General features: G+C 41.6%; 1 pseudogene; it reads left to right on the forward strand.

Moving 5' to 3' along the window:
- Window positions 1-7,716: 7,716 nt before the first annotated feature.
- Window positions 7,717-9,317, forward strand: LOC138088339 (platelet-activating factor acetylhydrolase IB subunit alpha1-like; annotated as a pseudogene).
- Window positions 9,318-15,678: the final 6,361 nt, after the last annotated feature.

Here is a 15,678-nt window from a genome sequence, read left to right on the forward strand (position 1 = left end):
AGGACACTGTTCCTAACGCAAAGCTTTGCAGCCCAGCAGCCACGTGAGTACTGAGTCCACAGACTCCTTCTCCCCCGGATCCAGAGGCAAAGAAGCTGGGAGGAGAATAGTCATTTCTCCTTTCTCATATATTATTGAGCAGTCTATGCCCTTCTGCATACACACACACAAATAATCATATTAGTCCAATTGGATTAGTTCAATGCATATCATTTTTAAACCTCTGGGAAAAGATGGGGAATACTTCCCTTTGTTTTCAGAAAATCTGATTGAAGCAGATCATACATATGTTTACAAAGGATAAAGAGCCAGATTAATTTAAATAGGTGAAGCTACAGGGAGCATTAGTCACAGACATCATTCATTAACAAAAGCCATCTGAAAAAATGAGAATAAAGAGTCGTCAATGGGTATTTGAAATTCATTAAAATCTATCTAATCTACAGTCCTTACATAGCAAATCCCAAGGTAAACCTAGTTATAAAATCAAATCCTATTGTACTATTTTTTAATATTAAATCCCAGGGTAAATTTATTAATAGTTGTAAAATTCAAACTCTAGTGTGAAAGAAAATTATTAAATATGTTGAAAATTAAGTATAAATTTAATAACTATGGAATGGCATGAGTAACAGAAATGAAATCAAATATTCTGACCATTCCTTTGTTTATATATATTTTCTGTTCTTGAAAATAAAAACCAAATTTTTATGAATCTCACATTCAGTATTTGTTGTTAAATTAAGTAACACTTCCAAATGAAAATCTATATATAGACCACTGGTCTATATATAGTCTCTTTTAGTGAATTACAGAATAACCATAACCACAGAATCTTAAATTAGCTGGGTCATTGGATAGGACTCTAGAATCTTTTACTTCCAGGGTTATTTATTTGTTGCAATGCTCTTAATTATAACTGTACTTAATGTGTTTCAATGCTTCCTGAAAACTAAGATTATTCTTTATTTAGGAGCATACCAAAATTTCATGCTCAGTTATACAGTTTGTTTGTTTGTCTCCTCAGAACACAGATATAGAGTATCTTTAACCCTGTTAAGCCAAGACAATGCAATATTGCTACATTTCCAGAAGGGAAGACAATAGATTTCCATCCATGATGGATGACATTTAAAAATCTCTGTGTCCTCTCGGCCTTCTAAATACATGGGGCTAACATGAAAGAAAAGAGGCAGAGAAGAAATAAAGACTAAGGGGAAAGAACTGAGGCAGAATGACAGGCTCATTAAAATGTGCAGAAAGCATCTCAGACTCCCTCGAGAAAGCTGTTATCGTGAAATAATCACATTGACGAACATGGAAAGAGTGGACTCCGGCAGGGGCCTTCTATTGCACCCAAGAAGTTGGTGATTATATCCTGGAAATATGACCTCGTGAAAGCCTGGCTGCTTTGTTGCTTAATAGAGTTCACAGAGAATGCTTGTCTCCAAAATGAGATTTCTCCCCTATTCACTGAGCGGCCTGGGCATCTTGACAGGATGAGCAGGGGGCCATTTCTCCTAATCAAGGGAGGGGTGGGAACCCCTGGGGGCAGAAATTGTAAGCAATCAAGCTCAACTTTTGCAGGAAGAGCTCTTGCCTTCTGCTCAGATGTCAAATGGTCAAAAAAGAAGGGATAAGAGAAGCTACTAGAATTTGGTGGAAATAGCATAATAAGCCAGACAGACCCATTTTTCTTGGCAATTATCCCATTTCTCTCTCTGAGGCTGTAAGAAATATTCCTTTGCTGCTTGAGCAACCTATGTAGACTCTTCAGCCCTTTAAATTGAAATCTTTGTTGGTCATTCCATTTTCTCCCTCTGTTGGTTCAAAAATCTTACATATAGTTTAATCCGAAAACACAGACAAGGCTTTCTGAACTGTTGCACTGAATGAAGTGTTTTTCCTCTTGATGCAGCTGGACTGTGAGACAATGGAAAGGGCAACGGGGCGGGCGGGCTGGGGGCAGTAAATGAAATAGTACAGCCCACGTGTGAGGTGGGCCTCTGGAAAACTCCAGTTCTGAGTTTGTAAACAGGGACAACAGATTGTTTACTGTTTACCAAAAACTAATGGTTTCTGGCTTAAGAGAATTTATTTTTTTAATGAAAAAGCAAATAGAAAAAAAAAGTACTCTAAGATTCCTTTAGTATTTTCTCAACTATGCATTTGTATGTGCTCATACATATAAATGCATTAAAAAGATCAGAAAATGATATTCTGCTATTAATAATGACTACCTTTAGGATACGGTCAGCTGGAGTGAAATTAGAGGCAGGAGTGAAAACAGATTAACTCTTAATAATCCTGATTATAGTTCTTCCCTGCTTGAAATACTCCCACAGGAGTGTACTCCTGTATTACCTGGGAAAACTAATCACTACTTTTAAAAGATGGAAAAAATGTGGTTTATCCACAACAGAATCTGGGTATGGCTGTGAAATAGCATGCTATATAGACTCAAGGATTCCCCTTTAACCAAGGGGAACTCTAAAAGGAACATTCCCACCAGGGAGGTTCCATCCGCATAGAAAGTTTCTCTGAGGGGAAGTCAGAGATCCATACATGCTTAAAGACCACAGGTCTTGGATGTTTGTTTATCAAAATGAAAGTGTTAGTCACTCAGTTGTGTCTGACTCTGCAGACCCATGGACTGTGTAGCCCACCAGGCTCCTCTGTCCATAGAATTCTCCAGGCAAGAATATTGGAGTGGGTTGCCATTCCCTCCTCCAGGAGATCATCCCAACCCAGGAATCGAATTCGAGTCTCCTGCATTGCAGGCAGATTCTTTACCATCTGAGTCATAATCAAATAATATTTTCTCAGGAAGCTCCCCAAATGTTCCCAAGACAATATTACAAGAGATCTTCAAGTGGCTTCTAACTCTGTTAATTGCATGCCAACCTCACTGAAACATGAAAATTTAGGACAATTTTGATTGACAGACATGGTGTGATTTCCCTGCTGCGGGTTATACACCCTGTGTATTAGAGATCTAAGGAAAGACTCATTTGAACCATCATGTCTCTTCATACCAAAATTTTGACAGTCTTCAGTGTGGGCCCTATATGTTGAGTAGTTCAGGACATGTCTGGGGATTAACACAGCACACTTTCTAGCATAAGACTAAAAAGCTGCCTAATGAATCCCCTAGAGCACTTGGAAACACAAGTTAAGAAACCAGCTGCAAATACTGGTGATTGTGGGTTTTCAGCCTGAGAATTACGCGCCAGATTTTAGTGCACCCTGGAGTCAGTAACATCCTGTTGATATTTTTGTCCGTTACAGGCCTGCCTGACACCAGCGATGCAGTGTTGGGTGGCAAGAAAGACAGGAAACATTCCTAACTGAAGCCAGGCATCCAAGGTTCTCACATCATCCTCTTGCCCATTTCAAGGGGCAAATTCATACCATGCATGCCAAGTGCAGCTTCTAGAACAGAGGGACAAATTGTCTCAAATGTTTAAAATCCTTTTAGCTGAATCCATTACACGAATATCTGACAATTATGAACTAAGTCTCATTTAGCATGCTTGGATGCTCTCACTTAAGGCAATAATTACTGAAAAGAATGAGTTGTATAAACCTCTTTCCCAGCACATTGGTTGACAGGACACCCCACTGGCTATAATGCAACCCTCAGGCAGAGCTTTTTATATTCAACGTTGAAAAATTATCCCTTGTAAATGGCAGACTGAGAATTTTCACTGTCAATCTTGCTTTCCACTCAGCTACATTTCCATTTCACAGAACATCTTGGATCTAACTCAGGGAGGTCCCTAAAAATATAGAGCAAGAATAAATCCAAAAAGAGGAACAAAGGCTGATGACAAGAACCTCTCTGCTAGATCAATGACAGGAAAATCTCCTTTTGGTGAAAATTCTTTCAAAGGGTGACTGACTTTCAAAACCCTAAGGTGATTCCCTTCATTCAGGGCAAGAATATCAAGAGCAGTGGGGGTTGAGAGGATTTCACTTCTAGGACAAGAACTGTGTTTGCACCACATCAGGGGTCACATTGCACAAATACATAGAGTTTAAAGCTGCAAGGTACTGTTACAGGTCATCTAATCTGACCCACTGTGGATATTTCCATCCAAACGGAAATTCAAACTCCATGTGATTACTCTCCATAATGTGTCATTCACAGCCTCCTGAAAGGCATCTTTAGTGTTGGGCAGCTGTCACCCTATTTTCTTAATCATGAGCCACAACTTGCAGCCTTTTAATTTCTACCCATTTTCCCCTCTAGAGCCACATAACCCAGCTGATTTTGAACTATAAACTTCCCTGGCTAAGCTATATAATCACATTCTTTTTGCATATGTGCTTAGTCATGTCCAACTCTTTGTAATCCCATGGACTATAGCCTCCCTGGCTCTTCTATCCATGGAATTTTCGAGGCAAGAATCCTGGAGTGGGTTGCTATTTCCTTCTCCAGGGGAGCTCTCCAATCCAGGGATCGAACCCGCAACCGCGTCTCCTGCGTCAGCAGGTGGATTCCATAAAATCACATAATTCCCCCTTAAAAATGTTTTAATTCATGGCATTGTTTAATGTGGAATAAGTTAAAAGCAATTTTAAATGACTTTCATTTTTATATATTATTATTCTATTAGAAAATTTATTTTATTGTCCTCATGAATACCAAGTAAACATGTAAAAATAAATTATTTTTCCTTATTTTTCAAGTCCTATAAACTAGGTAATTCACTTTAATCATGTGAGAAAATGCATTTAAATTGTACTGGGTATATATGGTTTGGTGAAAGACTGAATATTGAACTAAAGATTAAATTTTAAATATCTGTTTCAGTTAAGAAGAGTGGTTATTTAGGCACTTGGGATACAATGATGAAGAGTATGCAGTCAGTCCCCACCTCTGGGATTCTGATTCATGTTCTCAGGAATAAGTCTCTAGAGTTGTATTTTGTTAAATCCACCAGGCTGACACCATCAGTAGTTGGTAATTGGAGGGTGTCTACGCTGAACCAGCTGCAGATTTAAATTATTCACACAGTATATTTGCAATACCTATATCTGACAAGGAAACCATATCCAGAATATACAAAGAATTCTTACAGAAATTTTTAAATGAGACAGGCACAGTTAGAAAATTTGCAAAATCCTCCATGGACATAAAAGAGAATATCCAAATGGCCAATAAAAAGGGTCGCCACTTCATTAGTCATCACAGGAATGCAATTTAAAGTGCATTGTAATAACACCTCATACCCAGCAGAATGGCTTACATGAATAAGCCAGACAACACCAACTTCTATTCTAGAATAAAGAATAACTAGAATTTTCATCTGCTGTTGATGGAAACATAAGTCTTCGGAAGTCAGTTTGGCAGCATCAGATAGAGCTGACTGGATCTATATCCTGCAGCAATTCCTCTTCTGTGAGTATGTATCTTCCTCTCTGGGTACATATTTTCACCGTAAAACACATGGAATAATATTATGTACTATTTGTAATAGCCAAAAACTGCAAATAACTCAGTCCCTCGGCAGTAAAACTGATAAATAAACAGAAGCATATTAATTTATGGGGATACTATATAGCAATGAGAATGAACAAACTATTACTGCATCCAAACACATGAGTGAATTTCACAATGTTGAGCAAACGTAAGACAGAAAAAGAGTATATTCTGTCATGGTTAAACTTTATGAAATTCAAAAACAAGAAAAATACATCTATAGTGTCAGAAGTTGAGACAGTGGTTAGCCCTGGGGGAGAGTGACTGGGAGAGGGTCTAAGAGAGGTCTCTGCACTGTTGGTTAGATTTTGGGTTTTTATTTGGGGGCTGGATATATGGGTTTGCTCATTATTTGGAAATTCACACTTAGGATCTTATGTTTCTCTGAAGGTAGTCACAGTTCAAAAACATTGTTTGATGACTCCTAATAGTAAAAATAATAGCCCAGGTGGGAAGACTGTAGCTATCCAGCTGCTTCATCCAGGAAGGATCCTCCTTGGGTCCAGGAAGATACTGGATCCAAGGTGCCTCTTCCAATTCCACTTTGCTCATAACAAAGCTGATCCCATGGATCCCTGCTTTCTATAGCTCTTCCTCAATTGCTTCAGAATCTGACCCTCAAATGACCCTCAAATCCCAATACAAAGGCATTTTATTATTTCAGTGTTTGTGTGTTACCAACAAGATGGGAAATTCAGCATGATCACTGTATAGAGGAAATGATAGATCCTGAAGACAGAATTGAAGGAGGACTTGGAAGATAGATTGTGAAGGATACTTTACACCATAATAGGGAAAGTTTATTCTTTATGGTTGGCAGTGAGAAGACTATAGAAATCCTTAAGCAAGGTAATGAGATAATTGGATTTCTTTTGAACTTATTCACTATAGTAATAAAGCTATGGATTAAATAATAATTATACCATTTATAAGGAAATTTGGTCAATGAGCTATATTATGCCATATAGCACAATATTTAAGCATAAAAAAGACTTGGATTTAAGTTCTTACTCTGCAATTAGTTACGTAACCTTGGTCCTCTCATGTTTAAGCATCTTCTATACAATACCACCCTCCAGTGCTCTTGCCTGGAAAATCCCATGGACTGAGGAGCTTGGTGGGCTGCAGTCCATGGGATCGCTAGGAGTCAGACACGACTGAGCGACTTCACTTTAACTTTTCACTTTCATGCACTGGAAAAGGAAATGGCAACCCACTCCAGTGTTCTTGCCTAGAGAATCACAGGGTCAGCGAAGCCTGGTGGGCTGCCGTCTATGGCGTTGCACAGAGTCGGACACGACTGAAGCGACTTAGCAGCGGCAGCATACAATAGCACCTGGCTCATAATGTTGACTTGAAGCTTAATTAAATGAGAAACTAGATGCAAACGGGTAGCAATGAATAATACTGGCATTTGTTAGTTGTCAAACATTTGAGATACTCATTTTCAGGTCCAATATATGATGTTTAGGGTTATCATTGGTGCAGCAATGCTGTTCAACTTCAACCCATGCTCTCCATCAAAATGATTCATGACGTTTCTGAAAATACATCTGTCGAGGTCCCATCTCAAGATTCTGATTCAGTGATTTTGCAGAGGCTCTAAACATCTGCATGTACTTTAGATTCCATAGATATTCCACAGATGCACAGTCACAGTCACAAGAATACTTAATTAGTATGTGGGAGATTAAACATTACTTTCAGATTCCCCTGGAGAAGGAAATGACAACCCACTCCACTACTCTTGCCTGGAGAATCCCATGGACAGAGGAGCCTGGTAGGCTATGGTCCATGGGGTTGCAAAGAGTTGGACACAACTGAGTGACTAACACACCTCAGTTTCATTAGTGATATGTTTTGTATAAATATACCATAAATGACACAGCAGTTAGCTTAGAGTTTATGTCTCTGTACCTCAGCTTCCATAATCACAGTGTGAAGAAATATGATTAGTACTTTTGTCTAAAAGAAATATCATGTCAGAGGCAGACCTGTAGCTTAATATAATAACACATGCGTGTAATACCAGGAAAGTTAAGGCATGTTCAGAGGAAGGGATCCAGGTGAGGTGATGAGACAGCACTTATACAGGTTAGTCCATAATTCACACACACAGATGAGTCAGAGGTCAAGACGTTGCGGTCAGTCAGGAACGATGAAGGAAAGCAGAAATCGGTGCCTGCCTGGAGGATCAGAGCAAAGAGAAGACGAGTGAGAGACAAGGAGGCATGAATGAACTGAAGATTCCCAAAGCTGGAAGGCAAGGTAGATGGTCAAAAGCCAGGCAGATCAGCAGGAACCAGATGACTTACAAGTTAGATGAGCAGAACAGATACCAGGTATGAGCAAAAAGGAGAGCTGGCAGAAAGCCTCCTATATTCTTCCTGTTGCAGCAGGAACCAATCTAGGCTTGAAGGTGAAAGCAAGTGAATGCATGAACATGGAGGAGGCAAAGTTTATGGAAGCAGGAATAACACAAAATCTCTGATGAATAACACTAGACGTCTACAGAAATGCAAAAACATGGAGAGATGCTATTAGCATTCAATACTACTAAAACAAATTTATATTCAAGAAGCTATGACACATGACAAAATATACCAGAGTAATGTGATTTAAAAAGAAAAATGGACCCCCACGCTCCCCCAGGGTGCGCCAGGCGAAGCCAGCGCCACCCAAGAGTGACATCCCTCCTCCCCCGGCGGCAGGAAGTGGCAGATGAGCCCACTTTGTGGCCACCATGGGGGAAGTGAGGGTTCCCAATTCCACCTCCCCTCCTAAGTGAAGGAGCTGAGGCCCCAAGACTGGTGGAGAAAGGAACCCAGCCAGCAAGCTCACGCCAGGTGCACGACATGCAGGGCTCCAGGCGCCGGATGTCCCTACACCATCTGGAAAGTGAAAGTCGCTCAGTCTTGTCTGACTCTTTGCGACCCCATGGGCTTCTCCAGGCCATGGAATTTTCCAGGCCAGAATACTGGAGTGGGTAGCCTTTCCCTTCTCCAGAGGGTCTTCCCAACCCAGGGATTGAACCCAGGCCTCCCTCATTGCAGGCGGATCCTTTACCAGCTGAGCCACAGGGAAGCCCAAGGATACTGGGGTGGGTAGCCTATTTCATCTCCAGCAGATCTTCCCGACCTAGGAATCGAACCAGGGTCTCCTGTATTGCAGGTGGATTCTTTACCAACTGAGCTATCAGGGAAGCCGCACCATGGTAGCCGATAGCAAAGATGAAGAACCTGAAGTCTTCATCAGGGACTCCTTGGTCCAGCTCACGGACCAGTGGGGAGATCTGGCAGGAGCTCTTTTCCCCTCTGCACACATTTACCTTTGGCATTGGCAGTGACAGCACGCAGCATGGGCTGTGGCGTCGGGAGAACGAGAACCGGGAGCTGGAAAACCTCCACCCCTAGACGGCGGTGGTCTGGGTGGGTACCAACAACCACGGGTGCACCGCAGAGCAAGTGACTGGCGGCATCAAGGCCACGGTGCAACTGGTGAATGCAGCGGCAGCCCCAGGAATGGGCTCACGGTGCTGGGCCTGCGTATTCGGGGCCAGCGCCCCAGTCCCCTTCGAGAGAAAAACTGACAGGTGACTGGTTGGCCACCCACGGGCCCACTTCCTGGACGCAGATCCTGGCTTGGTGCACCCAGATGGTACCATCAGCCACTATGATATGTATGACTACCTGCATCTGAGCCGCCTGGGGTACACACCTGTGTGCTGGGCCCTGCACTTCTTGCTTCTGCATCGCTAGCCCAAGACCAGGGACAGGGTGGTGCCCCCTGCTGGAATCCATCCCCTAAGCATCTGCCTTTCCTGCAACATTAAATTTCATTTTTCAGTCCTACCCCCCAAAAAATTGAACACAGAGAGTAATTCATTCATTCATTCAACTGAATAACAATAATTGAATGTCTTCCGTTGTCAAGTCTTGCGCTAAGCAGTAGGTATATAAGGACAAAAACAGAGCCTTTGAGACTTTCCTGGTGGTCCAGCAGTTAAGAATCTGCCTGTAGGGGACACAGGTTCGATTCCTGGTCTGGGAGGATTCCACATGCTGTAAGGCAACTAAGCCTGTGTGCTGCAGCTACTGAAGCCCATGTGCCCTGAGGCCTGTGCTCCACAACAAGAGAAACTACTGCACAGAGAAACGGGAGCACTTCGATTAGACTGTAGCCCACAAGCAGCAAGGAAGACCCAGCATAGCCAAAATTTAATGATTTTTTAAAATACAGTATTCAAAGATCTTGCTATCTAGCAGGAGCAAAAAAGACGGAATTATGTGACATATTCAATCCTGTGACACAGTTAATATTAGAGTGTCAGGGAGGACGTCCCAGTGTGAAGCTTTGAAGAACTCACAGGCATTAGTTAGGAAAGAATATAACCCACTGTGAATGAACAGCATGTTCAAGAACAAGACAGCGAGGAGGGTGCGCATGTTTGAGGACTTGGAAGTAATTCAACGTGGCTGCAACATATGCTGTGAGGTTAGGAGGAACGGAAAGTTGAGGCTGCAGAGATAGACAGGGGACCACTAATGAAAGGCCATGTTCAAATGCTTGGATTTTCTCCAAAATAAAATTTTCTCCAACTTTGTCATTTTAAGTATCATATCCAAGGATCTGCAGCAGACAAAATGAAATGGAAAACCAAATAACATATACGAATTCAGCCATGCAATTATCCATGCGTGGTCAAATAGGAATTCTAGTTTAACTAGTTTAGACCCAGTTCTGAAAATACAAAGGAGCCTCTTTTGGGGGGGAGTCAGATACAGGTCCAAATGCATACATCAAATTTATTTCATCACTTCAGGATTTGGTGTTACAAAATCATCTTTAAAATGTCTACAGATATCACACTTAAACCTCTAGACAAATCTAAATTTATTTCATATTAATTTTTTAAAATAAATATAGATTTTACAATATCTTTGAAAATGAAGGATGAAGAGAATAAAGAGTTATTATATCAAGTAATAATGTGTTGATTTAACAACAAAATGGTTAGAGATCAGTGTTTTTTGACAGTCATACCTTTTCAACTAGGATATGTCAGTTGAGGGAACAGTCCCAGTTAAGACTATAAGGAAATTATTTAGGAATTTTACCCTCTTTTTGAGCCACATATTCACCTAATCAGTTTTTTTTTCTTATTCTTAGGATGCCGGGGGAAAAAATCTACAACCACGTGGTTTGAAGACACCACAAATTTAAGATCTGCAGCTTCGGCTGCCTCCATGCTCTGACCAGCATGTCTTAGTCTGCTCTTTTTCTTATTTCTCCCAGCACCTATGCTAAATGTTCACCTCTTTCCCAAGTCTTCCTGCTCACTATGGCAAACTGTTTTGTTCTTACTCACTGGATATAGGAACTGAATATGAGACATTACATACACAGTTGACTAAAGATTGTGAGATCAGCAGATTTCCAAGGAAAACTCACGCATTAAGGGGTAACTGACAGGGTTGACAAGGAGCCTTGGAGAAGACTGAAAAGAGGAAAATTAGGAGGCAACCAGAAATTTTAGTATTACAAAGCCCATATGTGGCTCTATAATGATCATGGTAAATAGTGACCTTATTTCAAATAATTCCAATGGAGCAATGAGAAGAGAAATCAGATTCTAGTTGACTGAACAGCAAATGAGAGAGACAGGAAAAAGCAAGTACATAATCTTCTTTCAAGGAGTTTGTCTGTGGGGACTTCCCTGGTGGGCCAGTGCTTGGGAGCCTGCCTGCCAATATGGGGGACAGGGGTTCGATCCCTGGTCCGGCAGGATTCCACTTGCTGAGAAGCAGCTGATCCTGTGTGCCACAACTACTGAGCTGGTGCTCTAGAGCCCACCAGTCCTGAGACCTAGAGCCCATGCTCCACAACAAGAGAAGCCACCACGATGAGGTGCCCGTGCAGCACAAGGAAGAGTAGCCCCTTCTCACCACAACTAGAGAAAGCCCACACATAGCAATGAAGACCCAGTGCAGCCAAAAATAATACACATAAATAAATAAGTACCTAATTTTTTTAATGACATTTCATGATGAAAGAGAAGGTTGTCTATGAAACAGAAAGATGTCATGACTGATTTAAAAGGAGAGAGGATGAAAGGAAGCGTTCACTGTGGATATGGCAGTGGGGGTGATGGTAAGTAGAGGTGACTAGGAGGCAGCAGAGGGGATGGTGAAGAGGGTAGGTGTGAAGAGGGTAGGGGTAGCAGCTGTGGTGGCCTTGGGGATGATGAAAATGGTGGAGGAGGCAGAGACACAAAGGTCACGGTGTGCAGATAGACGCTGAGGGAGTGGTGCTGGTGGTCTAAGTGATGATGGAGGCGGCGACGGTGGTTTTAGTTATGACGGTGATGGCTGTGGTAGCAGTGACAGCAGAAACGGAAACGGTAGCTTTAAATATAGAAAATCCTTGAGCATGTTTATCTACTAAGATGAAAGAACCAGTAGGAGAGAGAATAAAGAAACTAGGATGGAGCTGGTCCCAAAGAATAATAAGACAAGGAGGTTAGAACGCAGGTGGAGGAACTAAATTGCAACACCATCTTCCAGAGGTAAAATTCCCATAATGAACTACCTGCTGCTGCTGCTGCTGCTGCTAAGTCGCTTCAGTTGTGTCTGAATCTGTGCGACCTCCCAGACGGCAGCCCACCAGGCTCTGCCATCCTTGGAATTCTCCAGGCAAGAACACTGGAATGGGTTGCCATTTCCTTCTCCAATGCATAAAAGTGAAAAGTGAAAGTGAAGTTGCTCAGTCAACTCTTAGTGACTCCATGGACTGCAGCCTACCAGGCTCCTCCATCCATGGGATTTTCCAGGCAAGAGTACTGGAGTGAGTTGCCATTGCCTTCTCCGAATGAACTACCTACAGGTCTCCAAACGTGTCATGCCTCTCAGCCTCTGCACAGGTGCTATTCCTTTAGCCTAGAACACCCTTTCCCTCCCTCATCTTCTGCATATTACTTCTATTTTTTTTCCTTCGAAATGGAACTTCATATCTATCTATTTCAGGAAGACTTTTCTAATCCCCTCCTCCAGTTTCATAAAATACCAAATCGCTGGGCTTCCATAATATGTAGGACTTTTCATACTATATTGTAATTGTTTTAGTTTCCACTAGAATGTAAGATCCATGACAGCAGATATCATATTTCATTAGATCTTCATTTATTAATTCAATTAGATTAATATACCACTACTGCCACTAATAGAGTTTTGCCAAGAAAATGCACTGGTCATAGCAAACACCCTCTTCCAACAACACAAAAGAAGACTCTACACATGGACATCACCAGATGGTCAACCTAAATCAGATTGATTATATTCTTTGCAGCCAAAGATGGAGAAGCTCTATACAGTCAACAAAAACAAGACCAGGAACTGACTGTGGCTCAGATCATGAACTCCTTATTACCAAATTCAGACTTAAATTGAAGAAAGTAGGGAAAACCACTAGACCATTCAGGTATGACCTAAATCAAATCCCTTATGATTATGCAGTGGAAGGGAGAAATAGATTTAAGGGCCTAGATCTGATAGATAGAGTGCCTGATGAACTATGGAATGAGGTTCGTGACATTGTACAGGAGACAGGGATCAAGACCATCCCCATGGAAAAGAAATGCAAAAAAGCAAAATGGCTGTCTGGGGAGGCCTTACAAATAGCTGTGAAAAGAAGAGAAGCAAAAAGCAAAGGAGAAAAGGAAAGATATCAGCATCTGAATGCAGAGTTCCAAAGAACAGCAAAAAGAGATAAGAAAGCCTTCCTCAGTGATCAATGCAAAGAAATAGAGGAAAACAACAGAATGGGAAAGACTAGAGATCTCTTCAAGAAAATTAGAGATACCAAGGGAACATTTCATGCAAAGATGGACTCGGTAAAGGACAGAAATCATATGGACCTAACAGAAGCAGAGATATTAAGAAGAGGGGGCAAGAATACACAGAAGAACTGGACAAAAAAGATCTTCATGACCCGGATAATCACAATGGTGTGATCACTCACCTAGAGCCAGACACCCTGGAATGTGAAGTCAAGTGGGCCTCAGAAAGCATCACTACGAACAAAGCTAGTGGAGGTGATGGAATTCCAGTTGAGCTATTTCAAATCCTGAAAGATGATGCTGTGAAAGTGCTGCACTCAATATGCCAGCACATTTGGAAAACTCAGCAGTGGCCACAGGACTGGAAAAGGTCAGTTTTCATTCCAATCCCAAAGAAAGGCAATGCCAAAGAATGCTCAAACTACTGCACAATTGCACTCATCTCACATGCTAGTAAAGTAATGCTCAAAATTCTCCAAGCCAGGCTTCAGCAATATGTGAACCGTGAACTTCCTGATGTTCAAGCTGGTTTTAGAAAAGGCAGAGGAACCAGAGATCCAATTGCAAACATCCTCTGGATCATGGAAAAAGCAAGAGAGTTCCAGAAAAACATCGATTTCTGTTTTATTGACTATGCCATACCCTTTGACTGTGTGGATCTCAATAAACTGTGGAAAATTCTGAAAGAGATGGGAATACCAGACCACCTGACCTGCCTCTTGAGAAACTGATATGCATGTCAGGAAGCAACAGTTAGAACTGGACATGGAACAACAGACTGGTTCCAAATAGGAAAAGGAGTATGTCAAGGCTGTATATTGTCACCGTGCTTATTTAACTTATATGCAGAGTACATCATGAGAAACGCTGGGCTAGAAGAAACACAAGCTGGAATCAAGATTGCTGGGAGAAATATCAATAACCTGAGATATGGAGATGACACCACCCTTATGGCAGAAAGTGAAGAGGAACTAAGAAACCTCTTGATGAAAGTGAAAGAGGAGAGCGAAAAAGTTGGCTTAAAGCTCAACATTCAGAAAATGAAGATCATGGCATCTGGTCCCATCACTTCATGGGAAATAGATGGGGAAACAGTGGAAAGAGTGTCAGACTTTATTTTTGGGGGCTCCAAAATCACTGCAGATGGTGACTGCAGCCATGAAGTTAAAAGACGCTTACTCCTTGGAAGAAAAGTTATGACCAACCTAGACAGCATATTGAAAAGCAGAGATATTACTTTGCTGACTAAGGTCTGTCTAGTCAAGGCTATGGTTTTTCCAGTAGTCATGTATGGATGTGAGAGTTGGACTGTGAAGAAGGCTGAGCGCGAAGAATTGATGCTTTTGAAGTGTGGTGTTGGAGAAGACTCTTGAGAGTCCCTTGGACTGCAAGGAGGTCCATCCAGTCCATTCTGAAGGAGATCAGCCCTGGGATTTCTTTGGAAGGAATGATGCTAAAGCTGAAGCTCCAGTACTTTGGCCACCTGATGCGAAGAGTTGACTCATTGGAAAAGACTCTGATGCTGGGAGGGATTGGGGGCAGGAGGAGAAGGGGATGACTGAGGATGAGATGGCTGGATGGCATCACTGACTCGATGGACATGAGTCTGAGTGAACTCTGGAAGTTGGTGATGGACAGGGAGCCCTGGTGTGCTGCAATTCATGGGGTCGCAAAGAGTCGGACACGACTGAGCGACTGAACTGAACTGAACTACTACTAATAAAAATCTGTTGAGGACTGACCATATGCCAAACAATAGTGGGCAAATTTCAACCCATCTCCTGTTTTCAAGAACACAGTCATACCCAATCTGCAGCTTTCACACTCCATCAGCAAGTTGAGCAGTTGAAACAGAAACTGTATGATCATCAGATCCTAGTATTTTTCAATCTGACCCAAATTAGAAAAAGTCTGACAACCTCTGGTTTAATCAACAGAGATTTTATACTGAATCAGCCTTGTCCCACGGGAATCTGTACTTCAGCTGGAGATACATTAGGTATAGCACAATGTGATAAGTATTTTAATAGTGGAAATTAAGTGTACTATGGGAACATCTCGGAGAAACACTTATCTGAAGTTTGGGAGACCAGGGATTCTGCATATATAAGATCTAACACTAGTTAGCAAATTAATAGCGGACCAGTTTTGTTTTGTTTTGTTTTGTTTTGTTTTGTTTTGAAGGGAAGAAATCATTTAGGACATGAAATATTCAAGTAGGATACTAAGGGATATGGTTGAGACAGCATTCCAAAAGACTGCTGTATTTCCACCATAAGGGAACTAAATTAAGATCTCATTTAATCACTACATCCAGCTGACTACAAAGCTCAATTATCCAAGTCTTTCAGACTTGTAT

Source organism: Capricornis sumatraensis, chromosome 11, assembly GCF_032405125.1.
Source record: "Capricornis sumatraensis isolate serow.1 chromosome 11, serow.2, whole genome shotgun sequence".
NCBI lineage: Eukaryota > Metazoa > Chordata > Mammalia > Artiodactyla > Bovidae > Capricornis > Capricornis sumatraensis.